Source organism: Schistocerca nitens, chromosome 10 (assembly GCF_023898315.1).
Source record: "Schistocerca nitens isolate TAMUIC-IGC-003100 chromosome 10, iqSchNite1.1, whole genome shotgun sequence".
In the NCBI taxonomy this organism is placed as follows: Eukaryota; Metazoa; Arthropoda; class Insecta; order Orthoptera; family Acrididae; genus Schistocerca; species Schistocerca nitens.
The window spans coordinates 8,677,818-8,704,470 of record NC_064623.1 but is presented as its reverse complement, the minus strand read 5'-3'; positions in this window follow the sequence as shown (position 1 = coordinate 8,704,470).

Here is a 26,653-nt window from a genome sequence, read left to right as displayed (position 1 = left end):
AATATTCTTGATCTGGTAGTTATCCTTGCGAGGTGCTGAGTATTTATCAACGCAGCTGCCGGTAATAGGGGCGCGTAATTGCGTGGGTGGACAAAGAAATTCACATTTTTTAAATAAATTTTGTCAGTTGTGGGGGATATCAAATTAAAATGCCAATATTAGGATCGAATTATCGACTTCATTGTAGCTAGCATTTACCCTGTCCCAGTAATCTTTACATGTACTCTAGTCACTGCACAGCTTGCCCAGACGGGAAGGAAAGAAGGTTTGCGGACTTCTATGTCAGCGACGCACAAATAAGCTTACACCGTCTGTGTATCATTGCTAGAATTGCGCTGCAGACGTTTGGAAGGCATGATAGTGAACTCTCGTTGATGTCTTGGCCACCAGATTCGTCTGATCTGGGACTCTAAAGAACGCCAGCTGCGCACCCATAAACCATCGGCTTGTAATTTACGGCAACTGTGTGACATGTTGCCACATACCTCTGGAAACCTGCTGACGGCTTGTACAATCTGTGCCACACAGAATCGCTACTTTTTCCCCATAGGCAATTAAAGTCACATTTTGTTGAAATTGAGTCGGAAACTTTCACAGAATCTGTGAATTCGAGACAACGAAGTGATTCATGCCCATTGCTACGTTCTAGAGTTTCTATCACGTAGTGCGAATTTCAGTTGTCCTATAATTGCTCCTAATTGAAGCTTGTTCCTTTGCTTGCTTAAAATATATGGTTCAATATTTTAGTGGTATATTTTTTTCGTGTAAGTAATCATGTTGTCTGATCGCAGTAACCATCTTCCATACGTTCGGCAGTGATCATAAATGTGCACAAGTTCTTAAAAAAAGAATGGTTGCGCGGTTCATGGGCTCAGCACATGCTCAAATATCGAGATAACTGTCTCTTAATCTCTTGGCTGAGACAGTGAAATTCGTCCTTGGTGGATGGGCGACCGAATTTCCACTAATTACTCACAATCTATGTAATAAAATGAGGTGTACCCCATCAGAGCAGAAAGTTTCTGGATTGGGATAGTAAAAGGTAGAGAAAAGTTAAGATAGTGGTTTTAATGCTTCAAGCATTCTACACTCCCCCCCCCCCCCCCACCGCCTCCCCCCAAGTGAGTACAACATCGTTCACAGAAACTGTAAGAAGACTCCTCCTTCGGGATGTTACTCAATTCGCTCGTCACATTTGCTTGAATGTCGTCAGAGCGTTGACAATTCGTGTGAATTATTACTCTCTGTCGTTTTGTGGTACTTAAGTCTAGTCACCTGTGACGATTTTCTCCAGAAAAGAATTGTCCGTGTTTTGCATTTCAATCACGTCGGGACAGGTGCTCACGTTTCGTTGTTGTTCTTCGGCAGTCAAAGTGCGCGGGACAAACTTTGCACACTGTTTTCTCTTCTTCAAAACATCCTGGAGAATGCACTGAACACTTAGTTTAGTGACCTTGCTGCAGTGCCATTGCTGACGTAACGACGTTGCCTGGCTCTGTGACCGAGCGGTTCTAGGCGCTACAGTGTGGAATGGCGCGACCGCTACGGTCGCAGGTTCGAATCCTGCCTCGGGCATGGAAGTGTATGATGTCAGGTTAGTTAGGTTTAAGTAGTTCCCCTAAATTCTAGGGGACTGATGACCTCAGAAGTTAAGTCCACAGTGCTCAGAGCCATTTTTGAACGTAACGACGTTGGTACACGTCGTCCGCACGTCGACTGCTTAGCATTGCGTGGTTCAAATGGCTCTGAGCACTATGGGACTTAACATCTGAGGTCATCAGTCCCCTATAACTTAGAACTACTGAAACCTAACTAACCTAAGGACATCACACACATCCATGCCTAAGGCAGGATTCGAACCTGCGACCGTAGCGGTCGCGCCGTTCCTACTGAAGCGCCTAGAACCGCTCGGCCACACTGGCCGGCTTAGCACTGCCTGCTGTCAACTGTCTGGTCGAATACAAATCTGTTGTTTACAGTTGTTAGTTCCGGCTACCAAAACAGTTACCTTAATGACGTCGCTTATTTACCAAGAATTAAATGTCTCGGAAATTTCAGGAGGGCGGTACAAATACTCGAAACCTACTGTGTCATAACGTGTTTTGCCCAACTGAAGTTAATTATTAACAATTTTAATGTTACAAAACTGTGCGAGGCGTTCACTAATATGTATGACGGTAAGCTGCACACGTTTCCCACACAGATTCTGTTTCTTTCGGAACTGATACCTTGTTTCCGGTCTATTCACTCTATTTAGAGTGGTTAGCACACTGGACTCGCATTCGGGAGGACGACGGTTCAATCCCGTCTCCGGCCATCGTGATTTAGGTTTTCCGTGATTTCCCTAAATCGTTTCAGGCAAATGCCGGGATGGTTCCTTTGAAAGGGCGCGGCCGCTTTCCTTCCCAATCCTTCCCTAACCCGAGCTTGCGCTCCGTCTCTAATGACCTCGTTGTCGACGGGACGTTAAACACTAGCCACCACCACCATTCTATTTAGAGACGATACGTTATATGCTGTGCACCTTACGTTTTCGCCTCTTGAATTAACTTACTTATCTGCAAATTGATTATTTCATCAGACCCTTTACTGTGGTTACAAAATTACCTTTTCTTCTTGTGCTCTCTTTCCTGTCACCAGGGTTCCTTCATTCCCAGACTAACCCTTCCCAAACCTTCTCTCAATATTCTACGTACTGTTCTTGTTTTCAGGTTTGATAGATCCACCACGCTATTTTTGCTCACAACTCCTTTCTATCTTCTTGTCCTATCATACACTCTCACGTAGCCTGTTGTACTCATTTTACTCGTGGGACCTTCGTTTTTCTGTTCGCCTGCTTAGTGAATACCTTATTTGCATCCCTTTTTGTTTCATACATCTACATCTACAAGGATACTCCGCAAATCACATTTAAGTGCCTGGCAGACGGCTCATTGAACCGCCTTCACAATTTTCTATTATTCCAATCTAGTATAGCGTGCGGAAAGAATGAACACGTCCATAGAAAGCGATCTTCTTCCGTTAGTTGTGGCTGAGATCCCTTTAACGTTTTCCTGTAACTTGTTTGTTTGATCTCAAACGTAATAACAGATGTAGCACTCCCACAGCGCCCAGGAAATTGTGTTGTAAAAATCTCAATAAAAGATAAACTGGAACCAAATTCGCACATGATACAACTTACGGTTGAGAGATGGAGGTGCATCACAAAACGTGCCGGAAGTCACCTCCCCCCACGTGTGTACACAGCTCAACACGATGCTCCATGGTCATGAAAATTGCTGTCAGAGCATTCGGCATGACTGCTTGGATTTCACGGCTGATGTTCTCACTTAATACATCGATGTTGCGTGGTTTGTCCTTGTACACATTATCTTTAAGGTGACCCCAGAGAAAAAAGTCCTCCGGGGCCCTAATCCTCTGGAAATGACTCTGTCAGGGAAATGCGATTCCACCACAGCCGTACTCGTCTTAGACGTGTGACGCGTTGCCCCACCAGAGTCCCCAACATGACTTACACTAACAACTTATCCAACACTGTGTCACGAAAAAGTACGAGCTCTTGCACAGAACAGCGACGCATCTTTGGAGTGAAAGAACGCTAGAACAAACAAGTTGTATGGAATACCACGAACAGTAGGACAAAATGGTTCAAATGGCTCTGAGCACTATGGGACTTAACATCTAAGGTCATCACCGAGCGAGGTGGCGCAGTGGTTAGCACACTGGACTCGCATTCGGGAGGACGATGGTTCAATCCCGTCTCCCAGCCATCATGATTTAGGTTTTCCGTGATTTCCCTAAATCGTTTCAGGCAAATGCCGGGATGGTTCCTTTGAAAGGGCACGGCCGCTTTCCTTCCCAATCCTTCCCTAACCCGAGCTTGCGCTCCGTCTCTAATGATCTCGTTGTCGACGGGACGTTAAACACTAACCACCACGACCACCATCTAAGGTCATCAGTCCCCTAGAACTTAGAACTACTTAAACCTAACTAACCTAAGGACGCCACAAACATCCATGCCGGAGGCAGGATTCGAACCTGCAACCGTAGCGGTCGCGTGGTTCCAGACTGAAGCGCCTAGAACCGCTCGGCCACACCGGCCGGCAACAGTAGGACACGCTTACACTGAAATGGAGGCCCAAACACACCTCGCGAAACCACACTGTTCCCACATTTCACAAATCTTGCCACGAAGACAAGTTACGTGAGAACAACCGCCGTGAAATCCAATACTCTGCCAGCAACGTACATGGACATGCAGCGCCGTGTTTAGCTGTGTATACAGTTTGGGAGGAGGGGGGGGGGGGGAGGTCACTTCCAGCGTCCTTATAACACACCTTCATTTCTCAGCCGTAGAGGTATGTCATGTACAAACCTGGTTTCACATACTCTTCCATTAATATTTTTATAACACTGTTTCCATGGACCCTTACGGTTGGGACATTCTTTATAAACTCATACTGTTATGTTTTTCAGATCCACAATCTTCCTTGAAAATTTCGTTTATAATTATTTTTTTAAGCCCCTGTTTTTCAATTGACTCTAGAGCACATGCGCGTTCAGGCTTGACCACAGTACTGTAGTGAGCTAATTTGGCGTGATAAATAGGGAATTAGAGTAGCATGGAGAGCTGCATCAAACCACTCTGGACGGAAGACCACAACAACAACAGATAGGGAATTTGATTTGTAAGTGTTCTGGCATAGTCTGTCTCCATCTGTCTGGATCTTTTTACGACTGTCCAATTCTAATTTTTTATTAAGACATCCAAAGAGTAAATGAGCAAAATAAGTGAGTGAGAGAGAACACTGTTATCGAAATTAATTTATTGCGAGAAAGGAGTCTGAAGCGTGCAGAGACCAATGAGCACACTATCCATTGTAGAAGCGACCAAAATCGGAGACAGGGCAGCGCGACGTAAATTTTGGGAAGAGACGCAGTTCTCTTGACCGAAGCTAAAATTGAACCTGTCAGTAGGAAAATATATGGAATTCAAGAAATGATATACTCGTAAAAATTACGGCCAGACCGTTTTAAAAACATGGCTTGACTCCAAGATTTCTATGCGAACTTTATGTCTTCTTGCTCCGCCCTAGTTAGCACACCAGTAAAAGTTCACAAATAACTGTTGCAATTTTAAAAATATCGTGGAAATCTTCCACCCCAATCATCGACAGCTGCGAATACAGTTACCAAATGTGCAAAATACGACAGTCCCAATTATTGCGTCAGTTTTAGAATCCAAAGTGCTCCAAGTGAACGAGAGAAGTAGAAGAGTTGTGTGGGTGGCTTGGCGTATCATAACTTGCCACGCACCGTAAATTTTTTTTCTGCTGTTCCCAAGGTTTTTTTTTCCCCCACGACTAATGTGAGCAGTTGGCTTCAAGGATTTCTGCTAACTAACTTCTGGAGGCTATACAGGATGCAGAAAAAAAAAACTTTATAGTACAATGAAAGCAGGATCTTTACTATCCCTTACGTACTACAGTCTTTAAGAAAATGACATTATACAGAATGCTTCAAAGTTCTTGCGACATGAATGTAGGCGTGATAAATCAGGTTGTGGGGAAGAACTTTTGTTGGAGGCAAAATGTTCGCTGGCACTCTTCAGCAACGCTAAGCGACCTTCAGTATCCTCCGGCCACGGGACGGTAAGATGTCACTGAAATAGCAGGACCTTCTAACCAGCTGTTGAGTGCAATACCCAGCCAGTCGACAGAGTGATTTTTAACAAGAAAACAGTAAAATATTTCAGAAGCGAATCAGGAAGTGCAGTTTTGCTCAGCCTTCTGCCTTCAGGCGGTAAGGATTATTGAATGATCGGAAACACACGTTGCATACAAACGCCGCAGACAGCAGATGCCCTGCCGCCTCCTATGGGCATAACCAATAGCATGGAGATGGACAGAGATAGTGGGACGAGGAGATGAATAGAGATAAGTGGACGGAGAAGATGGAAGGAAAAATGGGGGAGGAGGGCAGGAGGAAATGGACAGCGATAGGGAAAAGGGAGAGATGGAAAGAGAGAGGGTAGATGAGGACGAGGAGGAGAAGGAGGAGTAGATGGACAGGGAGGCAGGAACAGATGTGTACAATATACACTGCTGGAGGAAAATTAGTACACCCTTTTAGAGGTTTCCAATTCGCTCAAGATATATTGTTGCAACTGTGCATATGGAGTACATGTTGTCATTACATTTACAGATGAGTAACACAGGCGGTTCTGACGTACCAGGTATTGAAACATGCTAAAACACCCATACTGGTAAGTGGTGTAGCCTCCACGGGCGGCAATGCAGGCGCTGACTTTAGCATCCACTCGATCGTACAGATGACGAATACTGTGCTGCGATACGTTATGCCCCGCCTGCTCGACCTGTTCACGTAATCGTGTAAGATACACTACTGGCCATAAAAATTGCTACACCAAGAAGAAATAGAGATGATAAACGGTTATTCATTAGACAAATACAGTATATTATACTAGAACTGACATGTGATTACATTTTCACGCAATTTGGGTGCATAGATTCTGAGAATTCAGTACCCAGAACAACCACCTCTGGCCGTAATAACGGCCTTCATACGCCTGGGCATTGAGTCAAACAGAACTTGGATGGCGTGTACAGGTACAGCTGCCCATGCAGCTTCAACACGATACCACAGTTCATCAAGAGTAGAGACTGGCGTATTGTGACGAGCCAGTTGCTCGGCCACCATTGACCAGACGTTTTCAGTTGGTGAGAGATCTGAAGAATGTAGTGGCCAGGGCAGCAGTCGAACATTTTCTGTATCCAGAAAGGCCCGTACAGGACCTGCAATCTGCGGTAGTGCATTATCCTGCTGAAATGTAGGGTTTCGCAGGGATCGAATGAAGGGTAGAGACACAGGTCGTAACACATCTGGAATGTAACGTCCACTGTTCAAAGTGCCGTCAATGCGAACAAGAGGTCACCGAGACGTGTAACCAATGGCACCCCATACCATCACGCCGGGTGATACGACAGTATGGCGATGACGAATACACGCTTCCAAGGTGCGTTCACCGCTATGTCGCCAAACACGGATGCGACTACCATGATGCAGCAAACAGAACCTGGATTCATCCGAAAAAATGACGTTTTCCCATTCGTATACCCAGGTTCGTCGTTGAGTACACCATAGCAGGCGCTCCTGTCTGTGATGCAGCGTCAAGGGTAACTGCAGCCACGGTCTCCGAGCTGATAGTCCATGCTGCTGCAAACGTCGTCGAACTGTTCGTGCAGATGGTTGTTGTCTTGCAAACGTCCCCATCTGTTGACTCAGGGTTCGAGACGTGGCTGCACGATCCGTTACAGCCAAGCGGATAAGATGCCTGTCATCTCGACTGCTAGTGATACGAGGCCGTCTGGATCCAGCACGGCGTTCCGTATTACCCTTCTGAACCCATCGATTCCATATTCTGCTAACAGTCGTTGGATCTCGACCAACGCGAGCAGCAATGTCGCGATACGATAAACCGCAATCGCGATAGACTACAATCCGACCTTTATCAAAGTCGGAAACGTGATGATACGCATTTCTCCTTCTTCCACGAGACATTACAACGACGTTTCACCAGGCAACGCCTGTCCACTACTGTTTTTGTATGAGAAATCGGTTGGAAACGTTCCTCATGTCAGCACGTTGTAGGTGTCGCCACCGGTGCCCACCTTGTGTGAATGCTATGAAAAGTAAAATATTTGCGTATCACAGCATCTTCTTCCTGTCGGTTAAATTTCGCGTCTGTAGCACGTCATCTTCGTGGTGTAGCAATTTTAATGGCCAGTAGTGTAGATTGGTTGAAGAGTCGCAGGAGCTACTTTTCGCCCCATCATATCCAACATGTGCTCGATTGGAGACAAATCTGGAGATCGTGCTGGCCAGGGAAGTTGCTGTGCGTCTTGCAGAGCACGTTGAATTTCACGGGCAGAATGAGAGTGAGCATTATTCTGTTAAACACATCGCCTTCCTGTTGCAAGAATGGAGAAAATACGGCTCTAATAACATTCTGAACGTACCGAATACTTGTTGGCGCCCCCTCAAGATACATAATAGATGAGTAAGACCTTAGGTGGGACCAGTGTGTCTTGAAGGAATGCACTCGACCAGACAGTGCACACCAGTTCTACGCCGTACGAGTAAACAACCATCACTTGCGTGCAGGCAGAACCTGGTTTCACCGATGAAGACCACAGCGCGCCATTCCATCTTCCAAGTGATCCTCTGATGGCATTAGTCGAGCTGTGCACGTCGATGCTGTGGCGTGAGTGGTAGACGGGCTAGACGTGTGCGTTCCCGTAGTCCCACTGGTAATAACTGGATCGCAAGAGTTCATGTTGACACAGTTGGGCTCCCAAGCCCTCTTATCTGTGCTGTCGTGGCTGTACGATCTGATACTGCTGCCCTTACAATACGACGATCCTGGCAGGCGTCTGCGCTGCGTGTGCATCCAGAACATCTTCTGCAGGTGCGAGAATGTTCACGCAGCCACTGGTACCAGTATCGTTGCACAACTGACGCAGCACGTCCGACTTGTGTGCCAGTTCCCCCAAAGGAGCATCCCGCCACTCGGAAGGCCAGGACTTGACCCCATTCAAACTTGTTCAGTTGGCTGTAGGAAGCAGGAGTGCGTCTCCGTGGCGCACTCGCCTGCTTGCTTCACACGACTGCACCACACTGTGCCTTCTGGCTGTCAACATTCGCTATTAAGTGGTACCTACCACTACGCTACCTATCGGCGGACGACACTGAAACAATTTTACTGATACTCCCAACGTGAGACATGCTGTCATTGGATGAAAATCAACATAGTCTTCCCAGGTGTGTTAATTTTTTTCCGAGAGTGTATGTGCCGTATGCATAGATGGTCGAAGCCGTGATTACAAGGTTACTCGTTTACTCTTAGTTCAGCTGGACCGGTATATGGTTACATGTCCGTCATCAGCAGTTTTGGTATTCATTATTTAGTACCCATGTAATCACTGTAGTTGTTTTTGGACACTTTAATTGTTTAGCTGATTTTTAGCACGTTCTTGTTGTATTATACACTGAAGCGCCAAAGAAACTGGTCTAGGTATGCGTATTCTGATACAGAGATATGTAAACAGGTATAATACGGTGCTGCAGTCGGCAACGCCTGTATAAGACAACAAGTGTCTGGCGCAGTTGTTAGATCGGTAACTACTGGTACAATGGCAGGTCATCAAGATTTAAGTGAGTTGCAGCGTGGTGTTATAGTCCGCGCACGAGCGATGTGACACAGCAGCTCCGAGGTAGCGATGATGTGGAGATTTTTCCGTACGACCGCGTCACGAGTGGACCGATAAAACATCAAACCTCCGACACCGCCGCGGGCGGAAAAAGATCCTGCAAGAACAGGACCAACGAAGAGTATCGTTCAACGTGACAGAAGTGCAACTCTTCCGCAAACTGCTGCAGATTTCAATGTTAGGCCATCAACAAGTGTCAGCGTGCGAACATTCAACGAAACATCACCGACATGGGCTTTCGCAGCCGATGGCTGTTACCTGGTCGGACGAGTATCGTTTCAATTGGATCGAGCGGATGGACGTGTACCGGTACGGAGACAACCTCATGAAACCATGGACCCTGCATGTCAGCAGGGGACTGTTGAAGCTGGTGGAGGCTCTGTAATGGTGTGGGGCGTGTGTAGTTTGAGTGATATGGGACCCCTAATACGTCTAGATACGTCTCTGACGGCTGACAGGTACGTAAACATTCTGTCCGATAATCTGCATCCATTCATATCCATTATGCATTAAGACGGACGTGGGCAATTCCAGCAGCACAACGCGACACCCCACACATCCATAATTGCTACAGAGTGGCTCCAGAAACACACTCCTGAGTTTAAACACTTCGGCCTCACACCCGACTCCACAGACATAAACACTACTGTGCATATCTGGGATGCCTTGCTACAAGCTGTTCAGAAGAGATCTCTGCCCTCTCGTACTCTTATGGTTTCATGGACAGCTCTGCACGATCCGTGGTGTCAGTTCCCTCCAGCACTACTTCAAACATTAGTCGAGTCCATGCCATGTAGTGTTGTGGCACTTCTCCGTGCTCTCTGGAGCCCTAGACGACGTTAGGCAGGTATACCAGTTTCTTTGGCTATTCATTGTATGAAGCAGCGTGCTTTACAATGATTTACTTATATAATTAATGTTGTCTGTCAAATGACCGTAGCCAACGCTGAATCACGAATACTTACTCAAGTAATCGGAGATCGGAAACGAAACCTTGTGAAACTACGTTCGTAAAACGGCAGCCAATAGCGAACGACCGCAATAAAGGCAACACCCTTGAAGAATTGGTTGCAGGGTTTCGTGAGGCCGCGGCAATTGTTCGCAATTCAAAACAATGGAGCCAGAGACAGAATAGCGCAAATAATGCGAAACTACGGTTCGACATTTTCACCAAAACCAGGTATCACCCCTCGGTGGCGGCGGAGGTCTTAGAAAGAGTGTTCTCTGGAGTTCCACAGGATTCAGCGGTTGGTCCATTTTTTTTCCGATGAATATCAATAACTCTCCTCTGTGCTATATTGTAACTACCACTTAGACAGTGATAACATCCAGTTATACGTAAGCCCCAGAGAAAAATCCTTGCTCCTGCCGTGTGGAGTACGAAAGACGACCTTTTTTCGGTATGATGGCTCTAGACCTGGGTCTTAACGTAAACCCTATGAAGTCAATGGTCTTCCTTATACTTTTCGGGGACAATCAGTCTTCTGACTGGTCTTATGTGGTCCACGACGCCTTCTGCAGTGCCAGTCTCATTACCTCCGAATAGCCACTGTCCTCAATTACTTGCTGGACATATTCTAATCTTTGTCTTTCCCTGCAGTTCTTGCACTTTACAGCTCCCTCTAAACAACAATAAATATTCCCCGATTCCTTGACATATCTCCTACCATGCTATAACTTGTAGTCAGTGTTTCCCACATACTCTTATCTCGTCGATTCCCCATTTGAAAACGAGAGGTTGACCCAGCTCACGCAGGAAAGCTGTTTACGAGGTGGCCAGTTGTAGTTGTCATGTTTACTAATGTTAATTCACCTAGAACTTCGTTTTCGTTCTAGCCACTGTTTTCGAGATATTTACTTGTCTCAAGTTAAAATAAACACGCTGTATAATGATCCTAATATAGTTTTATTCTTTTGTTATTTTTTGTTTCCTCTTCCCATTTTTTTAATGGTGTCACCTACATAGAAACTGAATAAAATTGGAGGAAGACTGCAACCTTGTTTAACTTCTTCGTTAGGCATAATGCCATTCCTCCTTACGTTATTCCCTGTCTTTATCACAAATTTAGTTTCATTGCATAAAGTTCTTGTGGCCCGTATCATGCATGGAATTCCATTTTCTTGTATTTCTGAATTTGCAAATTTACCATAATTATTATAAGCGTAAAACACGTAAACATGTGGATGGAGTGGTGTCCTTAACCACGAGCAAACAGCGAGGATGGCGGCTATGTTTCTTGAAGCGGACAAGCCTCTCGCGCACACCGAAACCCTTGAACCGCGTTTAAAAGCCTCGCTCTCGCAGCCAGCCCATTCCACTAACTTTCCGCGCCGCACTGCTGTCCCTCTGGTTACTTTACTAGCAAAGTAATACACCGTCTTCCACTCCCAGCCCCTTTCCATTTAACGGACGTAATTTCGAGAGCTTTATTGTGTCTTCCACCATCTTACAGTTTTAGCGCTCTGAAACGATATTAGGTTAATTGCAGTCCCCTTGCCGCGAGAGAGTACATGGTTTATTACTTAAGACATTTCTTTTGTGTTACGTAAGGGGACCTCTCCCATCGCACGGCGAAAGTCCTGCAGAAAATTGTAATACTGTGATGCCACTGGGCATCTAATTTCCCCCCAAAATCTGAGAAGTAGATAGGAGTACACAAAGAAAGAAAGAGGCCGCCCTATCACCTGGATGGGGAGAAATTACAAAGGGATTTCGGAAGCGTTCGATCTTGCAACCTGTTTCCAGTCTGGCGTTTTATTTGAATTGAGATGCAGAATTAGTCTTTTTTGCAGATGTTACACGCATAGCTGTGATGTCAAGCAAAAACGTTCCGACAAAGATAATAGAAAAATAAAAAACCTTTTTTATTTTATTTTATTTTATTTTATTATTATTATTTTCTTTTTTTTCAATAGTTGCGGGCTGGTTTTGCACAAATGGGTCAGCTCCGTACTTACATAATACGCAACCCATCCTGTTTCGTGCTGTCAGAAAATATCCCACCTCCTATTAACCTAGTATACCAACAAGAGAAAATGAACGAAGTGGAAAATTAAATTCATTGACGTGCATATTCATGAAAACTTGAAGTGGGAAAACGTAGACAAACCAGACCTGCAAATCATCTACGTTCGCCTGCTTATCCCATAAGAGTAATTGCTTACTTTAGGGTACAGAATCCAGTGAGTTACCACTTTGCACAGTTTTACTCACTAATGTTTAGCTCAATAATATACTGGGATAACTACACACAAAAGAAAGTGATTATAATTCCATGTGCGCGGTTCACGCACGTGTTGTCTACATATTTTCTCTATCAAATAAACATCAGTTTCTTCCGTCATTAATATACTCTACCATTGCCAGTTACTTTTTCCGTACTATAGGGTTGGTGGATAAGTTCGCAGCGTTTTCCCACAAGTTAAATTAACACAACAGGTACAAATAACAAAGACTTAACTGATCAATAATTTTTTCTCTTTCGTTAGTTACAACAATCAACCGCCGCGCGTGATTAGCCGAGCGGTCTAAGGCGCTGCAGTCATGGACTGTGCGGCTGGTCACGGCGGAGGTTCGAGTCCTCCCTCGGGCATGGGTGTGTGTGTTTGTCCTTAGGATACCTTAGTTTAAGTAGTGTGTAAGCTTAGGGACTGATGACCTTAGCAGTTCAGTCCCATAAGATTTCACACACATTTGAACGACATTTTTGAACAATCAACTTTTCAATTCGACGACAGGAGAAATCACGTTTTTTCAACCGACGTACACATCGACCCATTTTCGGAGTGCATTTTCATCCGGAAAACTGGTTCCTTAAAGGTCATTCGATACAGAACGGAAAAGGTGAAAGTTTGTGGGCGCAAAAACAGGTGAATAAGGTGGCTGCTGAAGAGCTTCCCAACCGAATTCCTGAACAGTGTTTTTTGTCAGTCTTGCGGAGTACGGGCGGGCGTTTTCGAGGAGTAGCACCACTTCACGCAGTCTTCCTGGTCGTTGTTCTTGGACGGCTTCTTCAAGCAGTCTCAGATGTTTCCACATGTCAGCAGTGATGGTTACACCCCGGGAAATTGTAGAACGCCACACAAATCATAGAGGGAGACCAAGAGATGAATACACTAAGCAGATTCGGAAGAATGTAGGTTGCAGTAGGTACTGGGAGATGAAGAGGCTTGCACAGAATATAGTTGCTTGGTGAGCTGTATCAGGCCAGTGTTCGGACTGACAATCACAACAACAACATTACATTTTTATATTAATTATTTATTCCTGTAACTTAATTAAAGAAAACCTGAGAGGCACCCACATGCCTTGCTCATACTGTTGCATCAAGCAGTCAGGCCTGCAAGATGAGTGGTCTGCCAAGCGAATGGATTTATTCTTATTTATCGAGCAACATCAATGACTGATTATGAGCTCCAGTACTCATAATTAAGCTAGAAATTAGTAATTTACACAACTCTGACTGTTCACTACGCACTGGCAATACCACATTTTCTTTCTTATTCAATGGCTTTGATCAACACGTGGCCATCGCAATGAATATGAATGGCGCACACATTATAAATTCTGGATATCATGGCTACACACTACTCGAAGAACAAGGCCGCCAATCTTTTTCTTTTCACTATCTTTTTTACTGCGATAAATTCTATTATGATTCACAGATAACCTAAACACACCATTACATTTTATACAACAATTACACATGAGAAACTCCGCCCAGTGGGCAAGACTTTACATTGGTGATTCTCTATCTTATGGTCTCGTAATTATCTAACGCTACAGTGCACTTTCTGGATAGGATGGTGGATCTTTTGCTATATCTCACACTTCGACTCTCACACCCATCATCACGAAAATTTGCTCCAGACCGAGCGGCACAAAAAGGAACATGCCTCTGAACCTATCTTGCTACTCTCCCATGCAAACCACACATACTTAAATTACATGAAATACATCACACTGGCAACATACATCACAAAGAATAATCACAACGTTAGAATCACTTCACTTTCAGCTTTCACACTTCAATTAGTATTCATCCCAGTTTCACACGATACTACCCCACTTCGTAACTTTTCTTTCCTACTACGAACTCTGGAGGATATATGCACGTCTTCCTGTGCAATGCAAGCCAAGTGGCGTAGCTGCATAGGCGGCTGACTCACCTTGCTTCACTCCCAGAGTATCATAGTTTGAATCAAGCGTCACACGGAAACATAACACGCAAAGTAATATTAAGAACATATTCATCACACACGCGAGTTCTCAACTGATACCATGGACGAGTACTTCTCTTTATCCGTTACCTCATACACAGATTGAGACTCACACACTACTCACCACGTGGAAGTACTCGTCTCTAATTTCAAGTCCTGCACACGCCATTTCTGAAATATTTACAACTTATAGTACACACGCCAGTAATTCAGCTTAACTTTAGCACTAGGAAGTATTTCAACTTAGTACTAGCACTCGCAAGTATTCCAACTTACTGCTACACGTGGTTTCACTGTGACCGTTGATCACTTCCGAAGATTACTACGATCCCCTTAATACAACCTGCCTGTCATTTAATTCTCCCCACAAAAGTTCCTCAAATAGAGAAATGATTATTCCAAACTACTCTTAAGTATTTCACATGCATACCATGTCTCCACTGTTTTGTCTTTACGGAGCACACCTAAGACAGGTCTTACCAACACAAGATCCAGCTCCAGAGTGCTGAAACATGGCCGTTCTTCAGGTCAGCTCGCACGTACGTCTAGTTGGCGAAGCACCATGCTACCGTATTGGTCAGCCACATTTCAGGCGCTCAAAGCTCAGGTAAATTTCATCTCTTTGGTTCCACCAAAGGTGACCAAAGGACCGCCTCAAAGATGATCATATATTGAACATTCACTATCTGCGGTTAGCAGACGACCATAAATTCCTTCATTTCACAGATCTCACCAAATTGGATGTAGGGATTTGTTTTGTGAGAGTGCACATGTGATCAATTAAATAAATAAATTGTCATTCTTTCGTACACTGGTATCCGGCTTCTGTGTATTAAGTTAAATTGAGTTATTATTACAAAAAATATGTTGTTCTGACAAGACTAACGAAGAAAGTTGTACCTATTTTCAATGTCGGGCGGTACTGTACCCTTTCAAACTAACATTACAAAAATGCTAACACTACAGCTACTTCTACTATAAAACTCTCAATAAAACCCTTAACCTTTACCCAACTATATATACTACTGGTAGCACTGCAGCACGAGTTCTGCTTTCGTTCACTTCCCATGGCGCGTTTAAACTGTGTATGTTTGTTTTCGCCACTGGATCCACCCTCACCCTGCAACGGTCAACAGCCTTTGCCCGCTGGATTCCTCGGGTGCAGGGCAGCACTTCAGCAGCGTTTCCACTGTACTAAACAATTCCACGATTCATTGTTACGTCGTAGAAACCACAAATCTGTGATCACTTGCACCAGCGTAATGTAAATTCTTGAGAAACCATTTCGGTCAGCTGTCACCGCTCTCGGCTATCTTCTCTCCATCTGCTGAGTATGTCACCTAGCCGGAATGGCAACATGCTGATGTGCGGTTGAATGCCGCGTAAAGTCTTCCCTGGCCTTCCTGCATATTGTCGCTGCAGTAACGTCCGAAGATGCGCCGAGTCGACGCGCTTCTTTGGACTCCAGCATCCGTAATTACTGACTGCCATTACCCGCTGTGTCTTCGTAGAGGGCGCAGTCCCACAATGTGTATGCAGGAGTGCCCACGCTGCCGCAAGCGCCACTTGATTTTGTACAGATACGTAGCATGCGGGCCGTGAGCGATCAGCTGACGGATCAGCCCGCTCGGCTGGTTAAGAAATCTCATTTCTGGTCTCTCTGTGTTGTTAGGGTGAAACGCCTAAGTTCTCTTACCTCTGCCTGAAGCGTCCCATTCACTGCGCCACGGTTGCAATACAGTGAAGTGCCAGACAACACTTCCGCATTGCTGCAGATTTCAGTGCCGGGCCATCAACAAGTGTCAGCGTGCGAACCATTCGACGAAACATCACCGACATGGGCTTTCGGAGCAGAAGGCTTACCCGTGTTCCCATAATGGCTGCAAGACAAAAAACTTTAGGACACCGCTAGAACCGTCAACACCGAATTGGACTGGTGATGACTGGAAACATGTTGGCTGGTCGGACGAATCTCGTTTCAAATTGTATCGAGCGAATCAACATGTACGGGAATGGTGAGAACCGTATGAATCCATGGACCCTGCATGTCAACAGGGGACTATTCAAGCTGGTGGAGGTTGTGTAATGGTATGGAGCGTGTGCAGTTGGAGTGATATGGAACCCCTGATCTGTGTAGATACGACTCTGACAGGTGACACGTACGTAAGCATCCTGTCTGATCACCTGCAGCCATTCATGTCCATTTTGCATTCCGACGGACTTGGGCAATTCCAGAAGGACACTGCGGCGTCCAACACTTTCAGAATTGTTACAGAGTGGCTCCAGGTACACTCTTCTGCGTTCGAACACTTCCGCTGGCGACCAAATTCCTCAGATCTAAACACTCTTCAGCATGTCTGGGATGCCTTGCAACATGCTGTTCAGGAGAGATCTTAACCCCGTCGTACTTCTACGGATTTATGGACAGTCCTGCAGGGGCCATGATGTCAGTTCCCTCCAGCACTACTTCAGACATTAGACGAGTCCATTCCAAGTCGTATTGCCGCACTTCTACGTGCTCATGGGGGCCCTCCACGATGTAAGGCAGTTGTACCAGTTTCTTTGGGTCTTCAGTGTATGACATATTGATAGATACACTACTGGCCATTAAAAGTGCTACACCAAGAAGAAATGCAGATGATTAACCGCTATTCATTCGACAAATATATTATTACTAGAAGTGACATGTGATTACATTTTCACGCAATTTGGGTGCATAGATCCTGAGAATTCAGTACCCAGAACAATCACCTCTGGCCGTAATAACGGCCTTGATACACTTGGGCATTGAGTCAAACAGAGCTTGGATGGCGTGTACAGGTACAGCTGCCCATGCAGCTTCAACACGATACCACAGTTCATCAAGAGTACTGACTGGCGTATTGTGACGAGCCAGTTGCTCGGCCACCATTGACCAGATGTTATCAATTGGTGAGAGATCTGGAGAATGTGCTGGGTAATTCAGCAGTCGAACATTTTCTGTATCCAGAAAGGCCCTACAGGACCTGCAACATGTGGTCGTGCATCATACTGCTGAAATGTAGGGTTTCGCAGGGATCGAATGAAGCGTAGAGCCACGGGTCGTAACACATCTGAAATGTAACGTCCACTGTTCAAAGTGCTGTCCATGCGAACAAGAGGAGACAGAGACGTGTAACCAATGGCACCCCATACCATCACGCCGGGTGATACGACAGTGTGGGGATGACGAATACACGCTTCCAATGTGCATTCACCGCGATGTCGCCAACCACGGATGCGACCATCATAATGCTGTAAACAGAACCTGGATTCATCCGAAAAAATGACGTTTTGCCATTCGTGCACCCAGGTTCGTCGTTGAGTACACCATCGCAGGTGCTGCTGTCTGTGATGCAGCGTCAAAGGAAACCGCAGCCATGGTCTCCGAGCTGATAGTCCATGCTGCTGCAAACGCCGTCGTACTGTTCGTGCAGATGGTTACTGTCTTGCAAACGTCCCCATCTGTTGACTCAGGGATCGAGACGTAGCTGCACGATCCGTTACAGCCATGCGGATTAGATGCGTGTCATCTCGACTGCTAGTGATACGAGGCCGTTGGGATCCAGCACGGCGTTCCGTATTACCCTCCTGAACCCGCCGATTCCATATTCTGCTAACAGTCATTGGATCTCGACCAACGCGAGCAGCAATGTCGCTATGCGATAAACCGCAATCGCGATAGGCTACAATCCGACCTTTATCAAAGTCGGAAACGTGATGGTACGCATTTCTCCTCCTTACACGAGGCATCACAGCAACGTTCCACCAGGCAACGCCGGTCAATTGCTGTTTGTGTATGAGAAATCGGTTGGAAAGTTTCGTCATGTCAGCACGTTGTACGTGTCACCACCGGCGCCAACGTTGTGTGAATGCTCTGAAAAGCTAATCATTTGCATATCACAATATTTTCTTCCTGTCGGCTATATTACGTGTCTCTAGCATGTCATCTTCGTGGTGTAGCAATTTTAATGGCCAGTAGTGTATATCACCTAAAGAAGAGTGATGGGGAGCCAATTCGGACCTGCTGCAGTGACGACAGTTACAAACAAAACCGGGTTTACCGCTGTCTGTCTGTCACCGTGCTCAACGAGTTAAGGGCCCCGCCCAAACAAGTGCGTGGAGTCGGAATTGACTCCGCGGCAGCCGGCGTTTCTTGCGGCCGCGGCGCGCCATCCTCAGGTCCCGCTAGCGGCAAGTTGCCTCGTTACGCAGACAGCCTGCGGTCTAGCCCGGAGTGCCCCGCTACCAGATACCACTCCGGCCTCGAGGCGCCCGGCTGATGCGGTCAGTGGCTCCCGGAAGGCGGTGTGTGCGGGGGCGTGATGGGCCGAGAGATGGGGGAGGGGAGGGAGGGGGGGCAGAAAGCCGAGGCGGCGGACACGCGGGCACGTACGCACCTCCCTCACGCACCGGCGTACGTGACCGACGCGCCCGCGCCAAGATTTCGCCTCCAGCAGCCCGCGGCAGTCGAGGCCTAAACTGTAGCGTGTCTTCAGGGGATCAGAGGCCAGGCCGCCTGTTAACGACGGCCGCACCAACTCCCGAGACCTGCCGCAGGAGCGGCCGCGAGCGAGCCTAATAGCAGCTGCGTGGCCACGGCGGTACTAACACGAAGTTGGCAGCTCCCCGCAGTACACACCGCAAAGTGTCTTTCGGAGTTTGGATGTACATGTCGAAGTGCCTTAGGCCCTCACAAAAGTTAATTACAAATACTTGTACCATACAGCATATGAACTATTCTTTTATCTAAATAATGTGGAACTAGTCAATTTACACGGTATGATGACATCATTCGTTAACTTTAATAATGTATCATTCTTTAGACCTATTCCAGCTACTGCACTTAGGAACTGAATATTTTCTTCTTTATTATCAGCTGCCTTTTCTTAAATTAAAATAACCCATGGACTAGATGGTTCAAATGGCTCTGAGCACTATGGGACTTAACTTCTGAGGTCATCAGTCGCCCAGAACATAGAACTACTTAAACCTAAGCAACCTAAGGACATCACACGCATCTATGCCCGAGGCAGGATTCGAACCTGCGACCGTAGCGGACGCGCGGTTACAGACTGCAACGCCTAGAACCGCTCGGCCACTTCGGCCGGCCATGGACTATACTTGTGCAGGAGAAATTATTTTAGGTTAGTTTTATAATTTGCTTTCCTACTTGTCAAACAGTTTATATTACTGGACAATGGTCCAAACTTTTGTTACTGCATATTAAATTCATTCCAGAGCCATTGACAGTTTTAATAATTGATAATAAGGCTAATTCTTTTCTCTGGCGTCTGGCGTCATAGGTACGGACATCACTATTCTCAGCTTGTGATGGATTATTTCTAATTTCACAATTGAGTGTATACAGGGTGTTACAAAAAGGTACGGCCAAACTTTCAGGAAACGTTCCTCACACACAAAGAAAGAAAATATGTTATGTGGACATGTGTCCGGAAACGCTTACTTTCCATGTTAGAGCTCATTTTATTACTTCTCTTCAAATCACATTAATCATGGAATGGAAACACACAGCAACAGAACATTTGCACTGAAATGAGGATTGACACAGTGTTGGATGAACCATTCGCAGAAGTGTACCCGTGGAGGCCAATCAGCTGCTGATAATGCCTGCACACGCTGTACATGGTACGGAAACACCTGGTTCTCCCGTAGCACTCTCCGTACAGTGATGTGGTCAACGTTACCTTGTACAGCAGCAACTTCTCTGACGCTGACATTAGGGTTATCGTCAACTGCACGAAGAATTACCTCGTCCATTGCAGTGTCCTCGTCGTTCTAGGTCTTCCCCAGTCGCGAGTCATAGGCTGGAATGTTCCGTGCTCCCTAAGACGCCGATCAATTGCTTCGAACGTCTTCCTGTCGGGACACATTCGTTCTGGAGATCTGTCTCGATACAAACGTACCGCGCCACGGCTATTGCCCCGTGCTAATCCGTACATCAAATGGGCATCTGCCAATTCCGCATTTGTAAACATGGCACTGACTGCAAAACCACGTTCGTGATGGACACTAACCTGTTGATGCTACGTACTGATGTGCTTGATGCTAGTACTGTAGAGCAATGAGTCGCATGTCAACACAAGCACTGAAGTCAACATTACCTTCCTTCAATTGGGCCAACTGGCGGTGAATCGAGGAAGTATAGTACATACTGACGAAATTAAAATGAGCTGTAACATGGAAATTAAGCGTTTCCGGACACATGTCCACATAACATCTTTTCTTTATTTGTGTGTGAGGAATGTTTCTTGAAAGTTTGGCCGTACCTTTTTGTAACACCCTGTGTATAGTGAAGGTCCAATTAAAATTTCTTTATTCCTCGAAGAGGTAGCCAACCTACACGATAGCTGTAGGTGGACATTACATATCACTCTTACTGCTCGCCTTTCTGCACGGAACATTGTTTTTTCTAACTGACGAGTTACCCTTGAAAATTATTCAGTTAGACATTACTGAGTGGAAATACAGAAAATATGTTTCGAAGGTAATTAGCTTGTTTCCAAGAGCAGCATTTATATGAACACCAAAAGTGGCTCAACTTAATTCTTTGAGCAGCTCAGTAATATGCTTCTTCCAGTTCAAATTTTCATTAGTATGTACAGCCTAAAATTGGAGCATTCTACTGCGTTTACTGATTCGTGTTTTCATACTACAGCAATTCTTTGTATGATTCTTTGCTGTACACTGCTGAACACAGAGCGTTCTCTCAAAATTAACGGAGAGTCCGATTCCAGAGAACCACTTAATAATGTTTTGAATAACAACATTAATTGTCTCTTCCCTTGGTTTCTCTCTAATGGGATTTATTATAAAGGCAGTACTGTGAACAGATACTACCAATCCTGCTTGACGAATATTGAGGGGGCATCATTCACATACATAAGGAACAGCAGTGGACCCCATTAACAAAGTTTTCTACCCTTCCAACAGTGTTTGAATTATTCAACAAAACATTTGGCATTCTTTTTGTTATGCACGATTCAGACCAGTTGTCTGTACAGCTACCGATTCCACAAACTTGGTGTTTTTCTAAGAGAGTAATATGATTTAGACGGTCGAAAGCCTTAGAAAGATCACAAAAAATTATAACTGGCGAAATTTTATTATTTGAGGCTTACAATATTTAGTGAGCGAATGCATGAACAAGTTCTCAGTCGAACAAATCTTCTGGAATGCAAACTGTGTTATGTTAAGTGGAAAGTTTCTGCTTGAATGTGAGAATGATTTCGAGTATATTACTTTTTCGAATATTTTGGAACAAGGCGTAAGCAAGGAAACTAGGCGGTAATTATTTATTTCATCCGTGTCACCTTTCTTAGAACGAGGTTTAAGAAATGCATATTTCAGTATGTCTGGAAACTGTTAGGGGACTCCCATCTGGCGAGTGCACGGGTTAGCGACTGTAGAGTCTGAGCTGAATCTGAAATTATTTCCACTTACTGGTGTGAAACTCGTACTTCCTTTCCTGTCGGCCTTTCTTAGCCAACTCTTGTTCTGTCCCAACGGTACTGGGTTTCGACGCCGAAGGTAGTCTTTCGTTTTCTGTCCTAAGTTCACACCGTCAAAGTTGCTGCCTTGTAGAATAGGGTACTGGATCACCGAAGGCTAAGGGATGAAACCCCCGAAGAAAAGAGTCAGCGCTTCCTGTTGCCTTGGGTTACGACCTTGTCGCAGTGGGTACACCTGTTCGTCACATCACCGAAGTTAAGCGCTGTCGGGCGTGGTCGACTCTTGGATGGGTAACCATCCAGGCCGCCCTGCGCTGTTGCCATTTTTCGGGGTGCACTCAGCCTCGTGATGCCAATTGAGGAGCTACTCGACCGAATAGTAGCGGCTTCGTCATTACGTCATTACGACCGGGAGAGCGGTGTGCTGACCCCAGGCCCCTCCTATCCGCATCCTCCTCTGAGGATGACACGGCGGTCGGCTGGTCCCGATGGGCCACTTGTGGCCTATAGACGGAGTGGTTTCTTGTTTTTTTTTTCTTTATCCTGCTGCCTTGAGAAATTAATGGTGTGCGAGCACGAAGGCAAGGCAAGGCGATGCCGTAACTCTGGCGGGGCAGGTCGGGCTTCTAAGCTGTGGTGTAAGCAGCCAGCATAGGGAAAGGAAAGTCTGGAAAACCAACCCACTGACAGGGAGGGCAGCGGCCTACTGGAGGTGTAATTTCACTGCTCAGAGGGTTCTCTTAGAGAGGAGATAAAACATAAATTCCATGGTCAGGGCCGGCCGCGGTGGCCGAGCGGTTCTAGGCGCTTCAGTCTGGAACCGTGCGACTGCTACGGTCGCAGGTTCGAATCCTGCCTCGGGCATGGATGTGTGTGATGTCCTTAGGTTAGTTAGGTTTAAGTAGTTCTAAGTTCTAGGGGACTGATGACCGCAGATGTTTAGTCCCATAGTGCTCAGAGCCATTTGAACGATTTTTTCATGGGCACGACTGCCTGGGAAGCTTAACACCCTTCTTTCGAAATTTGGAAATGGCCGGCCCCGAAAGATAAGATCTCTCCGTAAGTTATGGACTATGGTCCCATCTAGGTAGATGTTTTTTGCCAAAACATGGCCATGCTTACTGTGAGAACGATCCCTCCCTAGTCCAAAATATTCTATTTTCGGACAAGAGAGATTCAGAGTTTCTAATTGGTCCCTCTCAGGATATACAAAGTGGAGGCTTGTTCTCCCAGCGTGGGAGCCGCGGTGCTGTGTCTGGATTGGCTTCCAGGCCAACAGAACAGTTAAGAGATGAGATTCAACAAGTAGAGGATAGTTCGCTTGGTTTGTACAATGTGGGGGTGGTTTCGCTTTCGCAAATTCGTTTCCCGTTCCGAGATTATGTGGAATGTGATTCTTCGCCTTCTTCGTCTTCTGGTCCTCCCCTAGTTGAGAACTTCACGCCCATCCCTAGTGGGCGGGACTTGCTGCAGTAGGACCAGCTCGAACACACATTCTCTGAGAAGCGTTTAGAGCTTTAATTAAAGACGCCCCCGCCCTACCCTTCCAATAATGGTGATACGAAACCGTTGAGGGTTTCATGACTCTTTGTTGACGCATTGACTGTTGGCTTCTGTGGCGGTTCCTTCGGCCGACGTTTGTTTAACGATTTTCCGACGTTACGCTAGCAAGAGTGGCTGGCAATCTCATAGGTTGAGACCCCCACTGCTGCCTAACAGCCTAGTGCTGCCTTATAGCCCTTACATCTACATCTACGTCTGCAGCTACATGGCTACCTTGGAAATCACCCTTAAGTTCCTGGCAGAATGATCATCGAACTACCTTCACACTACTGTAATTCTCTAGTATCACATTCTCGAACGCCGCGGAGAAAACAAACACCTACTACCTTCTCATGCGAACTCTGATTCCCCTGATTTTGTTCCGATGATCGTTTCTCGCCATGTGGATCGGCGTCAATAAAATATTTTCGAATTCGGAGAAGAAAGTTGGTGATTGAAATTACATGAGAACATCCCGCCGCAACGAAAAAAACCTTTGTTTTAATGATACGCGTTCCAAATCCTGTGTATGCTCGCGACACTCTTTCCTCTGTCTCTCGATAGTACAAAACGTGCTGCTCTTCTTTCAACGTTGCGTTAATCCTATCTGCTAAGGATCCCACAACGCGCAATAGTACTCCAAAAGAGGACTGAAAAACATAGTGTAGGCAGTATCTTTAGTAGATCTGTTGCATGTTGTCAGTGTTCTGCCAACAAACCGCAGTCTTTGGTTCGCCTTCCCCACAAGATTTTCTGTGCACTTTCCAATTTAAGATGCTCGTTATTGAAATTAGTAGGTATTTAGCTGAATTTATGGCCTCTAGATTTTACTGATTTATCGTGTAACTGTACTTCACGGATTCTTTTTAGCACTCATGTGCATGACTTCACACTTTTCGTTATTTAGGGTCTATTGCCAATTTTCGCACCATATACATATCTTATCTAAATCGTACTGCAATTTTTTTTCATCTTCTGATGACTTCACTACACAATAAACGACAGTATAATCTGCACACAGCCTAAGACGACTGCCCAGATTGTCTCCTAAATCGATTATATAGATAAGGAACAGCGGAGGGCCTATAACACTATCTTGGGGAACGCCAGAAATCACTTCTGTTTTACTCCATGACTTTCCGTTAATTACTACGAATTGTGACCTCTCCGATAGGAAATCACGAATCCAGTCGCGTAAGTACGCAATTTGGTTACAAACTGCTTGCGATGTACAGTGTCGAAAGCCTTCTGGAAATCTGGAAATACGGAATCAATTTGAAATCCGTTGTCAATGGCGCTCTAGAGTTCGTGAGAGTAAATTGCTAGTTGTATTACAGAAGAACGATGTTTTCTGTATCCGTGCTGACTGTATGTCAATAGACCGTTCTCTTTGAGGTAATTCATAATGTTCCAAACTTCTGCTATGTATCGCGAAGCTTGTAGGTAGCTGGACGTATTCCAGTCTAATGGTCGTTCCTCTGAATCTTCCTGAAAGTGGTTCGATTGCTACAGAGTTTTTTATTATTGACAATGGAGCAGTTAAAAATTTTAACCGTGTCTGATACGTGGACGCGAGGATAATGACTCTTATTTTGACTGATTTTACGTGTTAGGCAGAATAGAGAGTGTGAGTACCCCAGTAAATGTTTCCGATTAAATTCGCGACCAGAACGTCCCGTAATCTGTCTCGCACGACGCCATAGAACGTCTGAGGTCGAAAGGAAGACAAACACAACATACAGAATGCAGCTGTCGAAGGAAGAAAGTTTAAAAATGCAGCAAACGAAGCAGGAAAAACGGAATGAGAAATGAGACTGGCAGAAAGTGCCAAACGGCGAAGCTGCAATGGCTGGAGAATAAATGCAAAGGTGGAGAACCATGCACGACCAGGGGAAACGCACAGATCGCGTACACGAAAATTAAAGGCGCCTTTGGAGAAAATGAAAGCATCTTTATGAGCTTCAAGAGCCCAGACAGTAAGCCCATGCCGAGCAAACTATTGTAGGCTGAAAGATGGAAGGCATACATAGAAGACATACACAAGAGAAATTACCTTAAAGATAATGTTATAGAAATAGAGGAGGAAGCAGATGTTGGCGAGATGTGAGACAGGATACTGCGACAAGAATTTGTCAGAGCAGTGGAAGATCGAAGCCAAAACAAGACCCTCGGAGTATACGGCATCCCCTTAGAAAGTACTGATATCCAGAGGGAGTCAGTTGTAACAAAACTATTCCATTTCGTGTGTAGTGCATATGAAACAGGCGAAATGCGCTCAGATCTGAAGAAAAATGCAATGATTTGAATTTTAAATAAGACAGGTGCTGACAATTATGAATATTATGGCACCACCTACATCTACGTGATTACTCTGCTATTCACAATAAAGTGCCTGGCAGAGGGTTCAGTGTACTATAATTCTAATACATCATAGTTCTAAAATGCTGGCACGAATGACTTACAGGAGAATCGAAAAACTGGTAGAAACAAACCTCTGGATAGAACAGTTTGGAATCTGGAGAAATATTGGAACAGGCGAGGCAATACTGACCCTACGACTTATCTCAGAAGACAGGGTGAAGAAAAGAAAATCTACGTTTACAGTATTTGTAGATTTATGGAAAGCTTCAGAGAATTTTGACTCGAGTAGACTGAAATTGTGAACGAAGCGGGGAAAAAATACGGGGAGCGAGAGGTTATCTACAACTGGCATGGAAACAGGACTGCAGCTGTGAGAGTCGAAAGACATGACAGGGAAACAGTAGTTGAGAAGGAAATGAGACAGAGCGGCAGCCGATCCCAGATGTTATTCAGTCTGTGTACTGTGCAAGCAGCGAAGGAAACAAAGAAGACCATGTCTGAGCACCGCATTCCGCGATCAGTTCGAGAATGGCACGTGGGGAAAGTTACTGTCGGTAAATCTCCCTATTAGTTGCAATTGCTCTGATTTATTCGTCGTGGTCATTTCGTGAGAGGTACGTGGGCGGATACAGTTTATGTTGTCTACTTTCTGGAACGTACTCTCTCGGAATTTCAATAGTTAACCTCTCAGTGACGCACACTTAAAGTCCAGGGAGAGGAAACAAACAATTTTAAGGTTTTCTGATGACA